The sequence below is a fragment of the Polypterus senegalus genome, unplaced genomic scaffold, assembly GCF_016835505.1.
Source record: "Polypterus senegalus isolate Bchr_013 unplaced genomic scaffold, ASM1683550v1 scaffold_3661, whole genome shotgun sequence".
NCBI lineage: Eukaryota > Metazoa > Chordata > Cladistia > Polypteriformes > Polypteridae > Polypterus > Polypterus senegalus.
Window position 1 is genome coordinate 1 of NW_024382896.1, and position 25,000 is coordinate 25,000.

Below are 25,000 nucleotides of genomic sequence, written 5' to 3' on the forward strand. Positions count from 1 at the left end.
CTTTTCGCCACAGGAAACATGTTTATGTCGGATAATCGAGTTTAATTGTTTAAGGTTCCATAAAGAGTCTAACAGAAGGTGGACTATTTCAGATCTCGACATTCCGCGGACATCAAGACGCGCTGTTAAATTCGGTGACACGAATCATGATTGTTCCTTGTAACCGAGACACTTTGACTTTTGTAAGTTTAGGTGTATAAATTGTTCAACTGGGATTGAGCAAATGATGAGCAGAATTGGTAACAAACATGACTAGCAAAAAGCAGCAGTTTTCTCCTTCTTTTCTGTCACTGCGCCTTTTCACGTTTGTTTTATGAATTCAGTTGCTCTAATTTCAGGGTTGAACGCTATTCTGACAGAAAAAGAGAGGGTGCAAGAATAGCTTCAGTCCTGGCCAAGATGGAAGGTGATGCAAGACACTCAAGAACGACATGGTACACTGGAACAGTGACGGGTATGACATATTGAATTTTCATGATAAGATGCAGAACACTTTTTTATTTTCTTTGCATGGAAGCCTCAACTGTATCACACAATACTGTTTCCCCTGCATTCTCCATATTAGTGACACCAATAAGACAAATTGTTACTCACAGTTACTCTCATTTGAATTCTTTTTTCTTTACTGTATGTTTTCACCCTTCCCTTCTCCTTCAGCACACCCTGAGTGACTGCTATTGCTCTTCAGTTTGTTTGGCGCTCCTCTGTACACCCAGCTCAGGACTTTACTGATAGTAGACCTTTTTACATCAGTGGTGGGCACAAGTGCTTTCTCTGTGTGCTGTTTGGCTCTTATAGAGCTTGATTTGTGAATTATTGTATATTTGCTCTTAAAATTGTAATTGCAACTTTGCAGTCAATTTTGAGATTATTTTTTAATGGAATAATAATTTATTATGTTCACATGGAAACAGGAGGAACAATAGTGTGAATGGATGTGGTTCTTCTGTGAAATGTAATAGAAATTTTCATGGTGAATGTTTTGTCTTCTGCAGTACTTGATATGGAGCAGAGACTCTCCTATATCAATGAAGAAGACTGTGAATGGGATTTTCTCCACCTTGCATAAGATGATAGCTGCATGAAGGAGGGGGTATGTTTTCTAAAGAGGAGGATTCTGGAAACTGCTCTGTTAGTCTTGGAATACAAAACCGTCAACCTGGAAACGGTTTTAAGGAGGATATGATGTCAGAGAATAACTCTAATTTACAGACCTGTCCAGCAGTTCAAATCCAGATGGTTTATACAAGGTATGGTGAGAAGAAGCAATCCTTTCCTGAAAAGCATGGTGACCACTTGAATTTAGAGTTGCTTGAGTTTGAGGATAAAACCACAGAGGATAATTGTAATGGAGAACGAGGGACAGAAAAAAAATATCAATACACCAGCATCCAATATGTAAGCAGAATTGTACATTTAGCATACATTTTTTGGCCAAGGCAGTTCCAAGGTCTGGGCACATTAAGGTTGTTTATGTTATAATATATTATTATATTGGAAAGGTTAAGGGAATTGTTTAGGAACAGCCAGTGAGTCGGAGGCAGTCTATGAAGTGACTCAAGTTCTGAATTTTAGTGTTATGACCATAATGACATGTGGTGTTGTGTTTTTTTTTTTTTTTTTGAATATTCATTCAATTAAACCTTTCTTTCTTGGGTAATAACACACAGCAAGAAAAGAAAACTTAAAGCCTAAAAAAAAAAAAAAACGTTTTTTTTTTTTTAGATTCATATTTTAAATGTACGGAAATACAAAATAAAAATTCATTTTCTAACCCGCTTAGTCCTGAACAGGGTCTCGGGGGTGCTGGAGCCTATCCCTAAAATAAAAAGTAATTAGTACCATGAAATAACTACATCTGCTTCTTCTTTCGGCTGCTCCCGTTAGGTGTCGCCACAGTGGATCATCTTCTTCCATATCTTTCTGTCCTCTGCATCTTGTTCTGTCACACCCACCACCTGCATGTCCTCTCTCACCACATCCATAAACCTTCTCTTAGGCCTTCCTCTTTTCCTCTTCCCTGGCAGCTCTATCCTTAGCATCCTTCTCCCAATATGCCCAGCATCTCTCCTCTGCACATGTCCAAACCAATGCAATCTCGCTTCTCTGACTTTGTCTCCCAACCATCCAACCTGAACTGACCCTCTAATGTCCTCATTTCTAATCCTGTCCATCCTCATCACACCCAATGCAAATCTTAGCATCTTTAACTCTGCCACCTCCAGCTCTGTCTCCTGCTTTGTGGTCAGTGTCTCTGTCTCCACCCCATATAACATAGCTGGTCTCACTACCGTCCTGTAGACCTTCCCTCTCACTCTTGCTGATACCCATCTGTCACAAATCACTTCTGACGCTCTACTCCACCCATTCATTCCTCTCCTCTCTTGAGCATATCTCCATACAATGCATAAAAAAAATTCTCCTTTCAAATCCATCACTATCAAAGTCCCAATGTCATATGTCGTGCTGTTTTCACATAGACGAGAAAGAAGGAGGAACTCTGAACAAGAATTTATCGCAATTCAATGACAATATATAATGTCAACTGAAAAAATAACCATACTCTTTTTAGTTTGTTGATATGTATGGGGTTTGTTTTCTTTCTTGCTGGGTTTCTGCACTGACCATCACAGTCTCTGCTGGACTTTCTTTGCGTGTCTGGGTTTCAGCATGGGACTTGTTACAGGCAGGGTGTTTGAGAACACGGCCCATCAGGAACTCAGCTGGTGAGAAACCTCACCCTATCGTTGGGGTGTTTCTCAGACTAAGTAATGCGAGATGTGCATCTGTGTTGGTCTGGAAAGCCTTCTGAAGCATTACTGTAATTGTCTTTATTGCTCTCTCTGCCATACCGTTTGACTGAGGATATCCAAGTCTTGGAAACTTCCATATTATATCCCTGTCTTATGTAAACTCACGCACCTCTGCAATGTCAAAAGGAACATGGTCGCTAATCACTTCCGTAGGAATTCCAATGCTTTGAAAACACAGCTTTCAGTTTTGCAATCACCATTTGTGCTGTTTTGTCCCTAATCTGCTGTACATCTGGGTATTTAGAAAAATAATCTACTGTGAGAAGAAATGACTGATCTTGTAGCTCAAAGATGTCAACACCAACTTTGTACCATTCAGATAAGTTGTGTGTTTTTTTTTAGGTTTTCTCTTTGATTTCTTGGGAGATGTTGTTGAGAAGCACTACATTTTTCCATCATTTGTTCTATATTGGTGGACATGACAGGCAGTACATGTACTTTGTGTGCTTGTTCTTTGAATACCTTGAAGAGCAAAGTATAAATACAATATATTACAATAAGTATAATAAGTTATACAATAAGTATAAGTAAAGTATAATTTATCCAGGATCACTGATCTAATTCTGGTAGAGATGATGATTCTGTCCCCCAACATAAAGACGTGATCTTAAGGCTGTCTCTGATCTGCCAGTATACTTGCAGTGCCACGTCTACATGTTTTCTGTGCTTTGTCCACCGGTTCTTGTGCTTAGTGTGTTGAATCCTTTACTGATGCTTCCAGAATGAACAGAGAACAGCACATGGTGTCAGGAGTGGGATTCAATGTAAGGCAAGTGACTAACTCACAAAATCTTTTGATTTATCAACAAACCTGAATCAGAACATCTACAAATGATGTGTGTCTTTATTACTCCCAGTTGCTATCTGCTTTTACTCTAGTTCATAACAACTTTATTTAAAATCTTAATTCATAGCCTACTATACACCACTAGTGGACAGTTCTGGAGCAAAACAGCATGTGTAGAATGTGGCCCAGCTAAATATCTGACAGTGTACAGTCGTGGCCAAAAGTTCTGAGAATGACAAGTGTTGGTTTTCACAAAGTTTGCTGCTTCAGTGTTTTTAGATCTTTTTGTCAGATGTTCCTATGGTATACTGAAGTATAATTACAAGCATTTCCTAAGTTTGAAAGGCTTTTATTGACCATTACATTAAATTTATGCAGAGAGTTAATATTTGCAGTGTTGGCCCTTCTTTCTTTTTTAAGACCTCTGCAATTCATCCTGGCAGGCTGTCAATCAACCTCTGGGCCAAATTCTGACTGATGGCAGGAGCCCATTCTTTTATAATCAATGCTTGGAGTTTGTCAGAATTGGTTGGTTTTTATTTGTCCACCCGCCTCTTGAGGATTGACCACAAGTTCTCAATGGGGACCCCAAAATGTTGATGTTTTGTTCCCCAAGCCACTTATTTATCACTTTTTCCTTATGGCCCAGTGCTTCATCATGCTTGAAAAGGCTTTGTGTGTCACCAAACTGTTCTCGGATGGTTGGGAAAAGTTGCTCTCGGAGGATGTTTTGGAGGTGCTCCAGTCCCATTCTTTATTCATGGCTTGGGATCGGAGCACCTCTAAAACTTGCATTGATGATACAAGAATGGGCTGCTGCCATCAGTCAGGATTGGGCCCACAAGCTGATTGACAGCCTGCCAGGGTGAATTGCAGAGGTCCTGAAAATGAAAGAAGGGCCAACACTGCAAATCTTGACACTCTAAGGTTGTTTATATATTATATTATTATATTGGAAAGGTTACGTGAATTGTTTTGGATTAGCCAGTGAGTCGGAGGCAGTCTTTGAAGTGACTCGCTTAAGCTCTAAATTTCAGTGTTTTGGCCATAATGACATATTTTCTGCTTTATTTTAGTATATCGGAAGTAAGAAAAAATAGAAAAGGAAAAATATGAATGATTTAATTTCCTCAGCTGCTTTCATTGACTATATCATGATCAGTCTTTAAAGGAGTCAAAAACAACATTGGAACTGATCATGTGACACCTTAAAATAATGTATTCAAAAATATTTTGAACTCACGGAGAGTAATTCACACAACTAGATTAGAAACTGCATCAAAATACAATTTAATATTTAACAGGGTGAATGGCAGTAAGAACGCCATTCCTTAAAGGACAAAGTAGGGCCTTGGGGATGAAAAAAAAAAAACAAACTTTGGTCTGTGAGCTTTCATGTTGCTGGTTTCATTAACTTTAATTGCTTTATCACTTGTCAACCTATTATTGTAAATGTATTAGTTATTACACCTTTTCCCTTGTGGCAGTCAGCATTTGGTACCGGTCCAAACAAACTGCGGTAACCCTTTTTGATTCAGAATGCCAGTCGCTCTTTTTAAATCACCAACTCTGCCTCAAGCAAATGAAGCCCAGAACATCACACGTCCTCCTCCATGTCTGACAGTTGGTTTCACACACCGAGGAGCCATCCTGTCAACAACTCAATGGCATACAAACACCTTGTGTGGTGAACCAAAGATTTTAAATTTAGTCCACAGCTTGTATTTGAATTCCCTATATTTGGCTTTGTAAATGCCACTCATCCTGTCATTCTTGCAGCACAAAGTCTCCTCTTCAGATTTGCTTTTTTTGACTGCAGTGTTAAGCTGTGCTTGAAGCTCTTGATGTGCTGTTAGGCGCCTGTCACACAAACTGGTGTCCCTCAGAAACTTGTCTTCTGATGGGGTTGTGACTTTGAGTCTGCCAGATCTCTTCCTGTCAGAGTTTCTTCCAGTTGCCATAGGATTGTGTAGGACACCACTGGACTCACTCACACTTAATAATGCTCTGTCTCATTTGATGTTTTGTGGTTTTCTTGCCAGTATCACCAGAATTTACCTCTTTTTACAGTGTCATTTTGTCCAAGTACTACTTCAGAGGTGGCAGCAACACATCCATCCATTATCCAACCCACTATATCCTAACTACATGGTCACGGGGGTCTGCTGGAGCCAATCCCAGCCAACACAGGGCGCAAGCCAGGACACAAACCCCGGACAGGGCACCAGCCCACCGCAGTGCAGCAACACAGTCTGTTCCAACTCTGCTTTAAGACAGACAGAGGGTTTTAAGTAATCAACACAAGTTGGGACACCTCTGCAAATTGTTTGCTTCTGCTTACAGGACTTAAATTACTTGAATTGCTGCAGAAGTCTGTAATTTGTAACCTGTTAGTTGTTCCCTGATGAAGGCCTTCTGATTCTTCCTTTTTTCAGTTTTTGCTAACCTAAAACTTAAATCTAATCCTCTGTCAATTTGCTGCTTATCTTTTCACCATTTCATTGCATTTCTAAACCTGTTTAAAGGGTGATATTTTCAGTTTTGGGGGAAATTATTTTGTAATGACCCAGAAATGGTGCTAGCTTAGAGACTAGGTGTGTGTAGCTTTCAAAATGTGGAATGTACTGTATGTAGAATCAGAAGGCAGAGTGTAAAGGTGGGAGAGATTTCTCTTTCTAATGTTAATTTGTATTTAGATTATTTAGATAATTTGTCTGTTTAGACACAGAGACAGAGAGAGAGAGAGAGAGAGAGAGAGAGAGAGAGAGAGAGAGAGAGAGAGAGATGAGAGAATGCTTTTAAGTATGCAGAGTACCGCTCGAGAGGTGTATCCCGCGACAGAGCAATGTGAAGGTAGTCTATCAACCTTTTTCAGGGGTTTTTCCCAGGAACGTCTCTATTCTCTGAGGGTGCGATCAGCCACCCAGCTCACAAAAGTAACTTTACAAGCAAGAGGAAGCTGCTTGTCATATTTGTTTGATAAGATGTCTCTGCAGTGCAAACTTCAACTGAAACACGGAAAATGAAGGTATTAGGAAAGTGAAGCCTCTGTTAGAGAGTTCTTTTTGCAAGGTGTTTTTTTGCCAGTTGTGAAACTTACAGGGAAAGATGTCACCAATACACCTCGGCAGATCCAAAACTAAATTCCTGTGGCTTTGTATGCCTGTCAGGAATGTAGAAAACATTTTAAATGCAAGTCTGATTGCAAAGATCAGATAACTTTTTGTCTGCAAAGGTTTGCACGTTTAATGGTATCCTAATAAAAATAATTAACAAGCAGAGTAGACGGGGGGGTTTTGATGCTAAATGGTGAAAGGCTGCAACTACTTCAGTGTCACACCCTTCAACATGCTGATTAGGAAGTAATGGATTAAAAATCCAGAACACCTAAAAAAGTGGAATGAAGATTAGGTATGGGCGATACCACTGTTTTTGAAATTGACACTGATACAAGTATTTTATGTGTCAGTATTTCCAATAATACTGAGTATTTTTTAAAAGCATAGGCATTTGATTGTAAATGATATTACAATATTAATTGGTCAGCTTTATTTAAATGAATTAATCATGTCACAACATCAAGGCCGCCATAAATTTATTACAATTTTCTACTTTTCTAATCCACTGAATCCAGACCAGGGCAGCAGTTGTGCCGGAGCATATCCCAGCTAGGATAAGGAACAAGGCAGGAGGAAACCCTGGACAGGTACCCACACCAAGAACAGAACAAACGGACGCAACAGCCGAGTTAGCATTGCCAATTCACCGAAACTGCATGTCTTTGGACTGTGAGAGGAAATCTACACAGATGTGGGGAGAACATGCAAACTCTACACAGGAAGGACGCCATTCACAAACCTCATTCTACTTACTATGAGGCGGCAGCAGCACTACCACTGCTCCATTGTGATGTTGGAATAAACATACAACTGTAATAAAGGTAAGATAAAATTTTATATTTTCATAAAGACTCGGTTATTTGTTTAATACATGTAAACCAAGCAATCAACTTCACAAAATAACTTAAACATCCCCCTTAGAACGTTAACGTTTACAAAAAATAATATTCCCACATTTGCATTTTCTGTTATATTCTGCCCTTCTGTTTTTTATCAAGAATGATTTTGGCATATTAGCTTTACTTCTAGCTAAGTTTCAAATTAGAGACAGTAATGTTCACATTTTTACACTTAATCCTATTTTGCCTCTGCCTGGGAAAGGCAGGAACAATCCATGGACAGCCCATTACAAGGTGAACACACACACACACACACACACACACACACACACAGAGGGCCAGCTTGCCATTGTCGGTCCACCTAACCTGTGTATCTTGGGACAGTGTGGGAGACAGAAGCACAATAGAAAATTAAGCAGAAAAATATTTTATTATACTAGATGTTGTTCCTAATGCAACTAAAATACTTTTCATAAGTTTTTACAAAATTGATATTTTATTAACATTTACTTGGGCACATTTTTTTGGAGAAAAAAATTGTTTCAGTGAAATTTTTAATCTTCAAAATACAGTAGGTATTAAATATTTTCCATGGTGTTTGAATATTTAACATTCTTATTAAAGGATTGTTTATATTGGTTATATTATCCACTTCATCTCAATCTGATGGAAAACAAAAAAAAAACAGCCAGTACCTGTGACAAAATGCTCCGACATGAATGCTTTACACTATTGTGTGTCCTCCATTACGTTAACAACGGGCTTTACGGTTCATACGTATTAAAGAGCGGTAAACGGCAAACTGTTAAACTTAACTAAAAGTCTTCAGTAAACCACCGTCTACATAACCCTGCCAGCTGTAGGGTCACCTGGATAATGTCTCGTGCCTCTTTCAATTCTCCTGCACAATCCTTTAATCTGGCAATGCTGACACTTAAACCGAAATGATTCAGGTTTGCACATTTTTGGTGTTCCTCCACGTCTTTATCTTGGGTCAGCATGTGTGCTTTTGAAATGTTTAAACAGACATTTTATTTTGCCACTGTACTAATCCTTATTCTCACAAATTTTACAACAGGCGGCTGTATTCGTTTCCATCTGAGAAAAGTAGTAACATACCATGCTATGCATTCAGTCAGCCATTGTCGTACACCAGGGGTGCCCACACTTTTTCGGCTTGCGAGCTACTTTTAAAATGACCACGTCTAAATGATCTACCAAAAATGCTAAAACATTCGAAGTCACAATCTGGGTGGTTGGTTACCTACCAGGTAACGCACGTGGTTGATCTGCAAGTCGGCACACCTCGGCCATGGGTTACGAGAAGCAGATCATAGAATGTTACATAGTTAACTGTCAAATAATGCAAAGAGTACGCTACACGTGTTTCGCCCTATTTTGGGCTCATCAGGTGTACACACTCCACTGCACCCCTCATCGGGGATCGAACCTCGGACGTCAGACAAAAGCACTTCGATTGTGACATTGTGAGAAAAAAAAATCCTCTTCCAATTCCACACCCAGCCCATACCTTCCGGTGTGTTTGAAGAGAAGCGATCTCAGACTGGCCGCCCTGTATGTCAATCAAGTGGCAAATGCCATAGGGAGGATATATGATAGACTAACGTTTACATTTTTTTTTTAATGCAACGTGATCTACCTGCACTACCTTTGCGATCTACCGGTCGATTGCAATCGACGCATTGGGCACCCCTGTCGACGTACACAGTCTGCGATTGCGCGAGGGGCGTGGCTCAATGTCCTCCTTGCGTCACAGCGCGCGCCTACTCATTTCTGTACGTGAGAGCGGAAGTGTTTCAGTTATCTCTCCGTCATTGCAAGAACGTTGCTACCGTATCGTACAGAAAAAATAGTTGTTAGTGTTTTTTAGTCGATACCAAATGAGTACATTTTGTGCATCTATTACCGTGGTATCAATAATTCAGACCCTAATGAAAATCATCATGATAAACAAAATTTTAAAAATCAAGTTAACAAAATACTACCATGTAACATACATACGTGCTTGTTACATTCTAATTAATCATTCGCCAAATGTAATTTTGTATTTTTTTTATTGGCCCCAAAAGACACATTGTGAGATAGCAGCTTGCTTCACTAGAGTAAGGATCCAATTAAAAACAGAAGTTGGTTCAAAGAAAAACCTGCAGCCACGTGGGGTCCACAAGACTGACATTCAGAAGACCACTTCACTACGCTTTGAACTCCGCCACCATCCTCCACAGAAACACCAAATATCTTTGGAAATAGAAACAACTGAAACCAGCCTCCCGCATGGAAACTGGTTAATAAGTGTGTTTTTATAAAGGGATGCATGGTACCCTAAACTAGTCTGTGTGCACAAGTGAAAGCAACATACCAGAAAAGGCAAAAGATGGATGAAACTTACTGGTGCGTTTCAAGTAAGTGTAGACCCGTGGATGACAATGGTTGATCAGGGTGGCAGAAGACAGGTGGGTGTGTGGAAAGAATACATCTGGCTACTAAAAGATGGAAAACCTAACTGTTCCCTTTTTAAATGTGTCGTATGTCTTGTTCTCTAATTAATTCATTGTAATGCAATGAAAAAAAATAGTAAATAATTCAGTGCATGCTTTGTTTTCTTCAGGTTACTAAAAGTCAGAAAGAAGCACCAACTTCCTGGGGGTGCACATCATGGATACAAACACCACTTCCCTTTTCAAGAAAGCAGAGCAGCACCTTCACTTTCTGTGACGGATGAGGGAGAGAAATCCCAATAAAACTCCCAAGTCCTCACAGCATTGTCCAGAGACACTATAGAGAGTATCCTGACCAGCAGCCTCACAGTCTGGTATGGCAGCTGCTCTGTTTCAGATCAGAAGTCCCCCCAGGGAGTGGTGAAGACGGCAGAAGAAATCATCAGAACCACCGTCCCGTCTGTACAAGATTTGAACTTGTCACGCTGCCTTAGGACAGCTACTTCGATGGTCAGAGACCCCATGCATCCAGCCCATACATTGTTCGGCCAGACTCGATAGGAGTATCTTCACACAGGCCATCAGACTAATAAACTCCCACCAACAACAAGAAACATGCTGACCTATTGGATTCCTGAACACACACAACAGACTGTTTCAACACATATATTCGGAATCTTGTATCTCCTAAAATGCTCTTATGTCCATGCATTATGTTAATGTTTTTCGACACTTGAACACATTACAACTATTCACCAATGTGTCTATTGGATTATCAATATATTCTGTCTGTTTATGCTGTCTGTCATGTCTGTCTGTTGTTGTATAACGTGCACTTCTCTCTTGTTTGTGTTTGTACACTGAGCTTGGAACAATACAATGTCATATAATCCTTGTAAGGTTTGAATGTCAAAGTAAATCCACTCCAGTTCATACACTATTGAAGACCCCAGGCCTATGAATCATTATGAAGGGCAGCTTTTATTCTGTTAGAATGTATGTATGTTACAGGTGCCGGTCATAAAATTAGAATATCATGACAAAGGTGATTTATTCCAGTAATTCTATTCAAAAAGTGAAACTTGTATATTAGATTCATTCATTCATTCATTACCCACAGACTGATGTATTTCAAATGTTTATTTCTTTTAATTTTGATGATTATAACTGACAACTAATGAAAGTCCCAAATTCAGTATCTCGGAAAATTAGAATATCAATTAAGACCAATGCAAACGATGGATTTTTAGAAATGTTGGCCAACTGAAAGGTATGAAGATGAAAAGTATGAGCATGTACAGCACTCAGTTGGGGTTCCTTTGGCCTGGTTTACTGCAGCAATGCGGTGTGGCATGAAGTCATCAGTCTGTGGCACTGCTCAGGTGTTATGAGAGCCCATGTTGCTCTGATAGTGGCCTTCAGCTCTTCTGAATTGTTGGGTCTGGCGTTTTGCATCTTCCTCTTCACAATACCCCATAGATTTTGTATGGGGTTAAGGTCAGGCGAGTTTGCTGGCCAATCAAAAACAGTCCTTAAACCAGGTACTGGTAGCTTTGGCACAGTGTGCAGGTGCCAGGTCCTGTTGGAAAATGAAATCTGCATCTCCATAAAGTTCGTCAGCAGCAGGAAGCATGAAGTGCTCTAAAACTTCCTCGTAGACGGCTGCGTTGACCTTGGACCTCGGACCTCAGAAAACACAATGGACCAACACCAGCAGATAACATGGCACCCCAAACCATCACTGACTGTGGAAACTTTACCCTGGACCTCAAGCAACATGGATTCTGTGTCTCTCCTCTCTTCCTCCAGACTCTGGGACCTTGATTTCCAAAGGAAATGCAAAATTTACTTTCATCAGAGAACATAACTTTGGACCACTCAGCAGCAGTCCAGTCGAGATGCTTCTGACGCTGTCTCTTGTTCAAGAGTGGCTTAACACAAGGAATGCGACAGCTGAAACTCATGTCTTGCATACGTCTGTGCCTGGTGGTTCTTGAAGCACCGACTCCAGCTGCAGTCCACTCTTTGTGAATCTCCCCCACAGTTTTGAATGGGTTTTGTTTCACAATCCTCTCCAGGGTGCAGTTATCCCTATTGCTTGTACACTTTTTTTCTACCACATCTTGTCCTTCCCTTCACCTCTCTATTAATGGGCTTGGACACAGAGCTCTGTGAACAGCCAGCCTCTTTAGCAATGACCTTTTGTGTCTTGCCCTCCTTGTGCAAGGTGTCAATGGTTGTCTTTTGGACAACTGTCAGGTCAGCAGTCTTCCCCATGATTGTGTAGCCTACAGAACTAGACTGAGAGACCATTTAAAGGCTTTTGCAGGTGTTTTGAGTTAATTAGCTGATTAGAGTGTGGCACCAGGTGTCTTCAATATTGAACCTTTTCACAATATTCTAATTTTGCGAGATACTGAAATTGGGACTTTCATTAGTTGTCAGTTATAATCATCAAAATGAAAAGAAATAAACATTTGAAATACATCAGTCTGTGTGTAATGAATAAATCTAATATACAAGTTTCACTTTTTGAATGGAATTACTGAAATAAATCAACTTTGTCATGATATTCTAATTTTATGACCAGCACCTGTATATACAGTGGTGTGAAAAACTATTTGCCCCCTTCCTGATTTCTTATTCTTTTGCATGTTTGTCACACAAAATGTTTCTGATCATCAAACACATTTAACTATTAGTCAAATATAACACAAGTAAACACAAAATGCAGTTTATAAATGATGGTTTTTATTATTTAGGGAGAAAAAAAAATCCAAACCTATATGGCCCTGTGTGAAAAAGTAATTGCCCCCTGAACCTAATAACTGGTTGGGCCACCCTTAGCAGCAATAACTGCAATCAAGCGTTTGCGATAACTTGCAATGAGTCTTTTACAGCGCTCTGGAGGAATTTTGACACACTCATCTTTGCAGAATTGTTGTAATTGAGCTTTATTTGAGGGTTTTCTAGCATGAACCACCTTTTTAAGGTCATGCCATAGCATCTCAATTGGATTCAGGTCAGGACTTTGACTAGGCCACTCCAAAGTCTTCATTTTGTTTTTCTTTAGCCATTCAGAGGTGGATTTGCTGATGTGTTTTGGGTCATTGTCCTGTTGCAGCACCCAAGATCGCTTCAGCTTGAGTTGACAAACAGATGGCCAGACATTCTCCTTCAGGATTTTTTGGTAGACAGTAGAATTCATGGTTCCATCTATCACAGCAAGCCTTCCAGGTCCTGAAGCAGTAAAACAACCCCAGACCATCACACTACCACCACCATATTTTACTGTTGGTATGATGTTCTTTTTCTGAAATGCTGTGTTCCTTTTACGCCAGATGTAACGGGACATTTGCCTTCCAAAAGTTCAACTTTTGTCTCATCAGTCCACAAGGTATTTTCCCAAAAGTCTTGGCAATCATTGAGATGTTTCTTAGCAAAATTGAGACGAGCCCTAATGTTCTTTTGCTTAACAGTGGTTTGCGTCTTGGAAATCTGCCATGCAGGCCGTTTTTGCCCAGTCTCTTTCTTATGGTGGAGTCGTGAACACTGACCTTAAGTGAGGCAAGTGAGGCCTGCAGTTCTTTAGACGTTGTCCTGGGGTCTTTTGTGACCTCTCGGATGAGTCGTCTATGCGCTCTTGGGGTAATTTTGGTCGGCCGGCCACTCCTGGGAAGGTTCACCACTGTTCCATGTTTTGCCATTTGTGGATAATGGCTCTCACTGTGGTTCACTGGAGTCCCAAAGCTTTAGAAATGGCTTTATAACCTTTACCAGACTGATAGATCTCAATTACTTCTGTTCTCATTTGTTCCTGAATTTCTTTGGATCTTGGCATGATGTCTAGCTTTTGAGGTGCTTTTGGTCTACTTCTCTGTGTCAGGCAGCTCCTATTTAAGTGATTTCTTGATTGAAACAGGTGTGGCAGTAATCAGGCCTGGGGGTGGCTACGGAAATTGATCTCAGGTGTGATACACCACAGTTAGGTTATTTTTGAACAAGGGGGCAATTACTTTTTCACACAGGGCCATGTAGGTTTGGATTTTTTCTCCCTAAATAATAAAAACCATCATTTAAAAACTGCATTTTGTGTTTACTTGTGTTATATTTGACTAATGGTTAAATGTGTTTGATGATCAGAAACATTTTGTGTGACAAACATGCAAAAGAATAAGAAATCAGGAAGGGGGCAAATAGTTTTTTACACCACTGTAGTTGATAAGTAAATTATAGTGTGTATCCAAAGTACACCACCAATAGTTGCAAGATTAGAAAATGTATTTGCAAAAAGAAAATAACATTCTGAGTGTTTGTCAAATTGAATGCAACTGAATCCGGCCATTCAAGAAAGCTGGGGAGGCGGGTGTCACTGTGAGACAGCAATTTGGCCATCTATGAAGGAGGAAAGAAAACATTGCAGTGTGTTATCAGGGTATGCAAGAGAGCATTGCGATGACAAAACACTTTACTATAATTATAGCAGTGAGCAAATGAATGATTGTATTATTGCATTATTATTTGATCCTGCCGGTGGGTCCAAAACAATGGGCCTGAGGTTAAAGAGTTACATTAATTTTGCACCCATCTACACACAACACCTTGAACTGAATGATGTATAAGTCAGGGGTCTTTCATTAGGGATCCTCCCTTAGACTAAACTTTGATGTAACAGAACTCTCAGGGAGTGGATAGCCATGTCCTAGTGCCCTCTTTACCCTCTTAAGCCAACATGAAATCCCCCTTTCCAAAACAGCGCATTTATAATAAAGTGAGTAGAGGCTGATTTGAGTTTATAGTGTGATAAACAGTGGGCAACTCAGGAATTCAGCTGCTTCTTCTAATCGCGGTCTGCAAGTGCACCAGGCCAGGACATCTGCTTCTCATCCTCATCATCAAACAGAGATTGAGAAGGTTTGGAGGGAGAATTTTGAACCCAAGGAGATATACCTTGCATTTTGACAGCTCCATAAGTAGCCCTTGAAATAGTTCCTTCCATTTTCATTCCAAGGTGTCACTGGTGAAATATTTCAACTTCGACAATTGGCTCAGTACATGGGAGTGTACACATCTTTACACTGGAGCTTAGGCATCCTTAATCTAAGCATCAGCTCGCACCAGTCTCGCCCTTCTCACCTGACCTGAATAATTCGTTTCCGTCCACAGACCTGCAACTCATTGGACGTTTTAGTTTTCTCAGTAAACTCTACGCACTGTTGTGCGTGAAAAATCCCAGGAGACCAGCAGTTAAAGAAATACTCAACAGTCCGTTTGGCACCAGCAATGATGCCACGGTTGAAATCTATGTGATCGCATATTTTTCCGAATTCTGGTGTTTGATGTTTACATTAACTGAAGCTCCTGACCTGTATCTCCCGCATGGTTTTAAGCATTGTGGGGTGATCCCGACTGACGGGTTAGATAATTGCATGGAAAAGCAGCTGTATTGATGACCCTATTAATTTGCTTGTATAAATACATACAAACATACAATTACCTACCATATATATTTACAACGATTTGTCTACATAGATCTATAAACCTATGTCACTTTATATATGCGGCGATTTCCGTCCGGCCGGCATTTCACGCTTGTTCAGGGTATTCTGCGTTAACATTTATCGTGCGCCATCTATTGGAATGTAGTATAGTTTGCAATACAGTGCATTGAAATGCAATGCAATGCGAGCAGTCTTCCGATAGATGGCGCATCTTAAACTAGCTTTGTTGCAGATAATCTTAGGAAATACAGTGGAATCGAAACAGCTAACGGACAGTATAAATGTAATGGAAAAATCAAATTGGAGAGTAAAGAGAGAATACTAATCTCATCCGGGTTAATGAAACATTCTACGTAGCAAAATGAGAGCGGGTATAAATCATGTAAATAAATGACAAATGCTCTTAACGGTTTTAAAAGAGAGCGCGTTGCCTTCCTCGTGGTGTGTGACTGTGAGGCCCACCCCGTCCCCTAACCCGCAGCTAAGTGCTGCGTTCACGAGATCGCGGCCAGACTGTAAAGCCGACTTGTCGATTCGGAAAAACCACGTGAGCTCTCGACGAACTGAATATTGCAATTTGGACAAAACAAAGCTACCGAAATAGTTTGTCCGTAGTCGTATAACATATAAATAACTCGTCAGTCGTCATCCCCAAAATGCATTTGGAAGCGATACATATTCAATACGTTTAATTTGCTCTTTTATTTCTACAAAAATGGCATTTATTTTTTTGGGCAAAGCAAATAACAAATCAACAGTGATCTCGCATTTTTCCGAACAATCGGCCCTATGAACAAGTCCTCCAACTTGCCAGGAAAACTTGGGGTTTGGTGGCAGGATTGGCACTCCAGCCACTGTAAAAAACAAAACAAAAACAAACTCCACACTTCACTGTACAGTGTGGTGCTGAGGTGTCACCCATTGCACTGCTGCACTCTGGTCTCAATCCAGGTAGTTTGCCATGTGGTGGCTATGGCAACGCGCTGTAATCAGCACACACTCTCAACCGGCAACCCACGTGAACTCACCAAAGGGGGAAGGAGAATCGTCACAAATGGGCGCTCTGAATAGTCAGACCCCCAATATCATCGTGAGCGCAGTCAGTCAGACCATCAGCGACTACCGTCTGTGGGATCCAATGAGATGAGTACTTCCTTCATCAGCCTTTTTATTTCCAGTAGTTACTTATCTACATAAAACAGGTCGATTTCTTCCAATTTCTCTCTGTCGGGCATTTTCAGTGTTAACATTGGCGATGTGTCATTCAAGTTTTGTAAGTTAGGTGGCTTTAAATGCAATGCGTTTTGTATTTCGACAGATGGCGCATCGCGAACACTAGCTCTGAATATACTACAATATGCCGTGTAATTGAGGCAATAAGCGGACACTCTCATTATTAAAGATTAATTTAATGCGTTGCTTTCTGTTTTGTCCATCAGCTTCAACTCAAGGAAGCTTGTTGTCTTGGTAAAATCGGGTTTTTGGGAAAAGTATTAATGGAAACAGGCTTCAATAAGTAGGCTTGTTTTACATTCAAGTCAAGTCAAGTGAAGTCAAGTTGGGGAGTAGCACCGGTACAGTGCGTTGCATGAGTGCATCCACTGCATGACGAAACAACTCGGGATCCCGGTTTGCTGCCCCCAGGCAGACACGCGGTCCAGACCCACCCTCCAGAAATTACCCTCTGTCTGTTACGTGGGCGACCCCTTGGCCTGGTCCAGCCACTCGGGTCCTCAACAATGAGGATCTTACGAGCCGAATCACCCTCAGGGAAACGCGCCACATGGCTGCAGTGCCGTAGCTGACGCTCTCTCACAATGCAGGTAATGTGCCTCACTCGGGACTCCATGAGCAACCGCTCATTCGACACAAAGTCAAACCAACATACCCAAGGATTTTCCGGAGAGACGCAGTACCAAATGAGTTGTTTTACATTCGCTGGAAAAAATCCTAAACCGTTAATGTATTGCCTTGTTTTTTTTTTGTAAACGTATTTGTTTTCCTTGGGCTTTTTCTTTTGATAAAGTTTATTCAACTCAGCTAAAGCTCCTGATTGCTCCCAGCTACGGTCGCCGCGGGTGATTTTGCTCTGCTTAGGCAGTTCTCTGTGAATGGATTACAATGATTCCCTCGAGAGTTTGCTAAAGCACGCTCAGCATGTTGTTTTACAGGACTAGCGGTTTAAAAATGTCTAATTCTTCAAATGAGCTGCAGTCTGTTTGAACTGCAGGTGACAAGGACAGTCAATCTAGATGTTACCGTGTCATTAATGGTGCTTGTAGTTGCTACGAATTTATCTAAAGTGGCTTACAACACTGGTTTCATTTCTGTTTTGTTTTTTTCCAACTAGAGCACAGGCAGATGAAGGGAGTTGCTCATGGATACATGGTGTCAGTAGTGGGATTTGAAGCTATGACCTTAGTGTTTAAAGTCCAAAGCCATAACCAGTACACCACATGGGCTTTCTGGAACATTAACATGCTATTTTATGCCTTCTGTCCTTGGCTGCCGCCTATGTAAATCAATCATATACATTAAAAATATGATATATTCAGGTCATGACCACAGTTATTCAACTGGCCATTTTCTAGTAGAGTAAAATAACAAATATATAGATTTTTGTAGGCCATAATGTAATATAAATGGTGCCCCTATGGTTGACTATTTCTGCCTTGTGGCTAGGGAAATTAATGGATCCTGAATTGTACAAAATGCCCTACAAAAGCGCATCTTGGTTTTGAACCCCATGCCTGATCGTTGCCCTTTTGAACTTTGTCTGATCTCCTAGTATCTGCTCCAGCTTTCCTACCACATTCCATGTATTATTATTCTACTTTGAATGGTGTTCGTATATTATGTGGGTGAACCCCATGATGGACTCGTGTCGTGTCCAAGGTCAGCTCCTGTCTTGTAGCCAAAGCTGCTGAGATAGGCTCTGGCCCACAACACACCAGATAAAGAGGCTTTGACGATGGTATAGTATTGTAACAGTAGCGACTTCTGTATCAGCAATGGTTCACACCAATGCTGAATGAGCAGCAATGTGAGCTGACATTCAGTATCTAAATAAACAACTTAAGCTGCTGCTGCCTCAGCACTGGCACAAGAGTACATGCTGGCACACAAACTTTATGAAATACTAGGACAGCCGTCTCCTCCACCACATTGGGAAGGGCACAGCAGCAGAAATTTTGAGCATATGGGGAGGTTGATGCTGCCCATCTGGGCGATGATCTGACCATCACACATTGACAGGTGAACCTCTTTGTGTGTGCAGGTGTAACGGTTCCTTGGTTGTCTTCCTTCCTGAACTAATAATGCAAGTGGCGTTCCAGGTTCCAGATACAAGCTTTATGACTTGGCATCAACAACTGAGAGGAGCCCAGCAGGATCTTCACAGCACCCTGCACTTTGCTGAGCTGGACTACAAGTCTTGTACTTATCCCACTAATGACACCAGTGTAGTGTTTCATGCCTCTGACCAAATGAATTCTCATCTTTTAGGTATCTCACTATCTTTAGAAGGACAGCTTGACTCTTTATAATGAGAAATGTTTCATCAGTTTTTCAAGTTGAATGAACTGTCACATCTTCTAGCGAGGTACAGCATGTTCAGGTACTGTGGTATTTTGGGTACCACTGAGAACCAGCTAATTCAGACACCACTTTAATGCTGAACGGGTTTTATCTTATTACAACCAGATGGAGTAGAAAAAGAAGGAGGGGGCTGGACTGGACATCTATGTGAATGAAAACTGGTTTAAAAAATGTGAGCACATTATAATTAAAACCTAATCCAGACATTGAAATGCAGACTGAATTCATCCACACTGCTGCCCATGGAGATCACTAATGACTATTATTTGAATGACAAATCATTCTAGTGCTGGTGACTTCAAACAAGGAAACAAACTTCTTTTGGCATATTTCCATTTCTGGGCACAACAAACTGGACCTCATTGCCACCTACACGCCTGTTATTATCAAAGCCAGAAGTTCTTATGTGTGTTTTGTTTTGGGTCAGTGGTTGTTGTTTGTTTTTTATTTTATATATTTAGCCACCTGACATGGTCAGTACTTAGTAAGATCCCCTTTGTTAAGTATCACAGCTTGTAAATGTTTTTTGTAGCCAGCGAGGAGTCTTTCAGTTCTTACTTGGGGTATTCTTGTCCATTCGTCCTTGCAAAAGGTTTCTAATTCTGCGAGATTCTTGGGCCATCTTGTACGCGCTGCTCTTTTGAGATCTGTCCACAGGTTTTCAATGATGTTTAGGTTGGTGGACTGTGATAGCCATGGCAAAACCGTCACCTTGCGCCTTTGAGGTACTGCATTATAGATGTTGGGGTGTGTTTCAGATCATTACCTTGTTGTAGAACTCCGCCTCTTTTTAACATTTTTACAGATTGTGTGAAGTTTGCTTCCACAATTAGCTGGTATTTATTTGAATCCATTCTTCCCTCTACTAATGACATGTTTCCTGTGCCACTGGCTGCAGCACAAGCCCAAAGCCTGATCAATCCACCACCATGTTTAAGAGTTGGAGACTGGTTCTTTTCCTGGAATTCTGCCCCCCTTTTTTTTCTCCAAACACACCTTTGCACATTGTAGCCAAAAAGTTCTATTTTGACTTCATCAGTACACAGGACTTGTTTCCATAATGCGTCAGGCTTGTTTAGATGTTCATTTGCAAAACTTCAGGCACTGGATCTTGTGGTGAGGACACAGGAAAGGTTTTCTTCTGCCGACTCTACCATGAGGATTGTATTTTTTCAGGTGTCACTGCACAGTAGAACAGTAGACCACCACTCAAAAATCTGCTAAATGTTCCTGAAGGTATTTTACTGTCAGACAGGGTTTTTTTTTTTACTTGCCTTTCTTGCAATCCAAGTTGTAGTCCTTTCAAAAAGTTTTCTTGGTCTTCCAGAACTCAACTTGACCTTCATCATTCCTGTTAACTGCCATTTCTTAATAACATTATGAACTGTGGAAACAGCTACCAGAAAACGCTTTGCTATCTTCTTGTCGTCTTCTCCTACTTTGTGAGCATCAGTTCTTTGATTTTTTCAGAGTGCTAGGCAGCTGATCAGAGGAGCCCATGGAACTTCTGAGGAGTCCGCACATTAATACAGCTTTGCAGTTTCCACCACGTGGGGTTTGCTAATGACTGTGAACAATCCATAGTCCTGATGAGCTAATGAAAGTCCAAGACCACCTTGGGAAAGGAAATCTGAGACCTTAAATATCTTGGGGTGCCCAAACTTTTGCAGGGTGCTCCTTTCCTTTTTTTTTCACTGTACAATTGTTCAAAACCAAAACAATGCACAATAATCTTACATAAGATGCTGAAAAGAAATGTGTCATCTTTAACTTTATGCCTTTTGGTGATCAGTACATCTTCTGCTCACATAACTGTTCACAGTAGCAGACACTTTAAACAAAAGGGGCCTAAACGTTTGCATGCAACGGTGTATAGATTTGATCTCTTGTAAAGTTTTAATTTCCCCTTGGAGACAAATAAGGTATTATCTATTAATCTACATATACATGCGACTGCTAAGTGATGAAGTCATCTCCAAGTTGATGCAAGAGTCAGTGTTGTTACATTACATTAACAATTGAAATTTTCAGAATTTCTATCGCCATCATATTTAAATGACAAATAAAATGTAGAATACTATGTCACTTTATTTCTAGCATCCACCCGTTTTCTGAACTTATTGGAGAGGACCAAAGAATGCAACCATTATAGCATCAATGTGTTAATTATTTTTGGACATTAACATTGTCACAGGATGAAATTGAATAGTAGGAACAACAAATATGAAATTCCTGAAAATGGAAATTAGGTATTATTTAAATTGAGGAAGGAACAGGGAGCATTCATTTAGAGTCGTGGCTTTGCTCTCTGTGACTCTGTCTCCCGTGACACCTTTATAAAGTCCCCTCAGAGGTTAAATCAGTTTAATCCTTGAACTCTAATGGGGTCTTCAGACCCTAGGGACTGTCACTCTGCTCCCATATATCATAAGTTCCTTGTTACTTGTGTTGATGCTTCCAGCTTAGCCTCCTTGTCATTTTTGTATCTTACACGATCCTATTATATCTTTTAATAGCTGCACTGGAATTAAAAACAAGCTGAGGATGGTTCCAGCCTTAAGTCCAAAGCTACTGAGATAGACTCCAGTCCACTCTGACCTAGTATCAGATAAAGTGGGTTTAGTGATTGACCTTGTGATGCGTGAGTCGCTGCCTCGCACCCAAAAGGCGAGGCTGTGTCTTAGGAGTTCAGGAAAACCAGCTTTATTCAACTTGAAACTGGAACATCAAGGTTATTTATTGCAGCAGGAGCTACTACTCTACTACACACACACACACACACAGCAAATGGACAGGGCCGGGGCCGGGTCAGTGGCCAAGTTAAAATGTCTCCCACATCTGCAATCGCGTTACGCTAGGAGGATGCTGCGATCCTGCAATTGCCTCATCGACGGACAAGCAGCCCTGGAACAGACGCATTTGGGGGTGTCAAGAGTTAAAAAAAATCTCATAATGTGTATATATTTTGTTTTGCAAATTAAATTCTAATATCATCTGTAGAGGACATTATTAGAAACGCGCCTACAAATAAATAAAATGTATTATTATTATAGTAAATAATGACCTATAAAATATTAATTGAATTTAAATACAACGGAAAAAGAATAATGAACAAAGAAAGTACAGGCAAAACATAATTATGAATTGAACAAAATTAAACAGTTTGGGACCCCTCAGCATTGTGTAGAGGAAATAAACAAATGAACAGAAAAGTGACAAGAACATCTTTACATATATGGAAAGTCGAACTATTTAAAAGACACATTTTAGAACCACTAGATACCCCGTATGCGTACTACTGGTGTTACGTTCCCAGACAACGCCGTTATTCGTTTTAGTCATTTCGGTGTACATACAGTCACTCGCTAGTACCGACGTCGTGCACGATCCTCCAGTCACTTACAGGTACAAGGCAGACCTTCCTACACTGGAGCTCTAAACGTCCTGGCCCACACACTGTTCTTTATGCCCTCCAGGAGGGTTGACGCCCCCAAGAGATACTAATAGTAAAATCTGCATACAGTACAAGGCGCCAGTTGCTTCCTGCTCCCATCCAATCATGCGACCGAGGATCCAAAGGCTCCGCCTACTGTAGCTCTACTTTGTATCCGTCTCAGACTAACACTCGCAAGTGTTGCTGCAGGGAGTACGGCCACTAACAGCTTGGTTGTTGAAATTATCAATATGAATTTGAAGGATGAATTTTTTAAAGTATATGTTAAATATTTCAAACGTAGCATTTCTCCTATTGTGTTGAAAAGCGATATTATTTAATATGTACATTAGGCCGATTCTTCAACGTGATAAAAAAGCTGTTACGGCTTTCACTGCAGTCTTCAACGAGTTCCTGGTTCCCACGGTTCAGTTGCAGTGTGCTATGAGTTCGCGATTATCTCGTTCTGATGTGCTCTTTGTACATGTTTGTGTTAACAAAACAAATGTTAGGGTTTAGCCAAGACATGCTCAAGCTGCCTTAGGCAAAAGTGAAAGCTATCTATGGAGTCTCGAAGGCAACTGCTATACACGTAATTGCAGAGCGGTGGAATGTGATATTACATTTTGAAGTTTCGCGCAAGTCTTATAGAGATGTCCGTTTGAAGATCAATATTGCTAGTGATCCCTTGTCGTCACGGGCCCCAGAACGATCCATCGGTATACCCCCTCCCAAATCTTTGCTGTTTTAGGCGACCGCCTTGTGTGTCTCTATGGTGCAACACGCCTTTTGTTTAGCGCCGTTACAATGTGACTTGGAGGTGCGGAGTAGCAACGAATCAAGACCAAGGCTAAAGTTATCCGAGAAGAAGAACACAGTACACCACTTTCACACTTCCGCGTTCATAAACTCGGAAGAGTTCGTTTGCTTGCTGGGTTCAGGAATATCCGGTTATATCACAACAATGGCTGAAACCAAGTCCAAGAGTTTCTGTAGTGTCCCTTTTTGTTCTACTTCAAAACAAAAACAGCCATAACTGAGCTTTCACGACTTCCCAGTTGATAAAGACGAAAAGAAGAAATGGACTCTCGCAATAAGACGCGAAGAAGGTTCAGCGTTTCGTGTTAATCGAGGTAGCTCATTTGTATGCAGTATGCATTTTACTGAAAATGACTACCTTCCAACAGTACGTCGTAAGCGTCTCAAAACTGGCGCGGTCCCATCTCGCTTTAAGTGGAACAGCTGGGGAGGACGACTTTCTGTGTATGACCGCGCAGAGAGACGTCTGGGAGATGATTTTCGGCGTGTTGATTCTGATGTGTCACTCGAAACTCAAGAGAGGAACGCAGAAAAAGTGTGCGACAGTGATATGTTGACAGACCACAATTATGCGCGTCCTCCATCAGGTATGCTTACGTGTTATAATATACATTTTTATGTAATCTTTATTAAAAGTCCACTGTATCACTTATGTGACTATCAAAGAACCAGTATTCAAGCTAATGTCAGCAGTTAGTACATGGGGAAGGTGATGACCAAGTGCTTTCCCTGCAGCACATGAACTACAGGTGGCCAGAGAAGTGTGTGACACTACAAGGCAATGAAAGAAATGTTTGTTGTAATAATGCAAATGGTTGATGATGTTAATGAAGGAACATGGACCTTCCGAACAAAAGTTTATGGAAAAACAAATGCAATATGACACTAAGGCAATCAGCCACTACAGTCAGTCCTCCAACCGTCATATTATGTTTGTATTATCGAGTAAAATAAACTACCCTTACTGTGTAGCAAGTTGTATTATCTTTAAATATAAGCATAATCTACTGTCACTAATGGCTTGAAGGCAATGCCATAAACACAGAAACACTAAAGCAGAGCGGAATCGCTTTGGTGGGGAGATAACCAGTACTGAAACATTCAGTATAGAGATGTGCAACCAGAGTGAATACATATCAAAACCTGAATGGCTAACAGAACAAAGAAGTATATAAGATATCTGTAACCACAGTGAATAAATGTCAACAGACCACTGTACACAGAATGTAAGTTTAGGTTAGCAAACTGTTAGGTTGAAACCTGTAGGGAATGTGGTTCCTCCCTTTTCCTCATTGACCTGCGACACCTGCATCTTACCACTACCTCCATATTCAACACATTTGAAATTAATTGCGTACAAAGAACAAAAGTGAATTAAAATTGCTCCATTCATGAATTAGCATGGCATATGATGCTAGCCACCAAAATGGCATTAACAAGACAGCAGTTGCCTTCGCAGTTGAAAAGTTAGAGAGAGGTTTGGCAGCATGTGCTGATTGCAGCACGTTGTCACACCCACTACACGTCAAACCACCCAGATTGAGATCCGAGTGCAGCTGTGCAACAGGTGACATCTCTGCAACACACTAAACAGTACAAGATTTTTTTTTTTTTACAGTGGCTGGTGTGCCAA

The 25,000-nt window shown here is 40.7% G+C and overlaps 1 long non-coding RNA gene across 2 annotated transcripts; it reads left to right on the plus strand.

Annotated features, from left to right (window-relative positions):
* Positions 1 to 6: 6 nt before the first annotated feature.
* Positions 7 to 10,912, plus strand: LOC120521202. 2 transcript variants are annotated; one of them, XR_005632075.1, is made up of 5 exons: positions 7 to 182; positions 339 to 454; positions 996 to 1,250; positions 7,235 to 7,540; positions 10,188 to 10,912. It is a non-coding gene; the product is annotated as an uncharacterized LOC120521202 (long non-coding RNA). The 2 variants fall into 2 exon arrangements; XR_005632074.1 differs by lacking the exon at positions 7 to 182 and having other exon boundaries at positions 299 to 454.
* Positions 10,913 to 25,000: the final 14,088 nt, after the last annotated feature.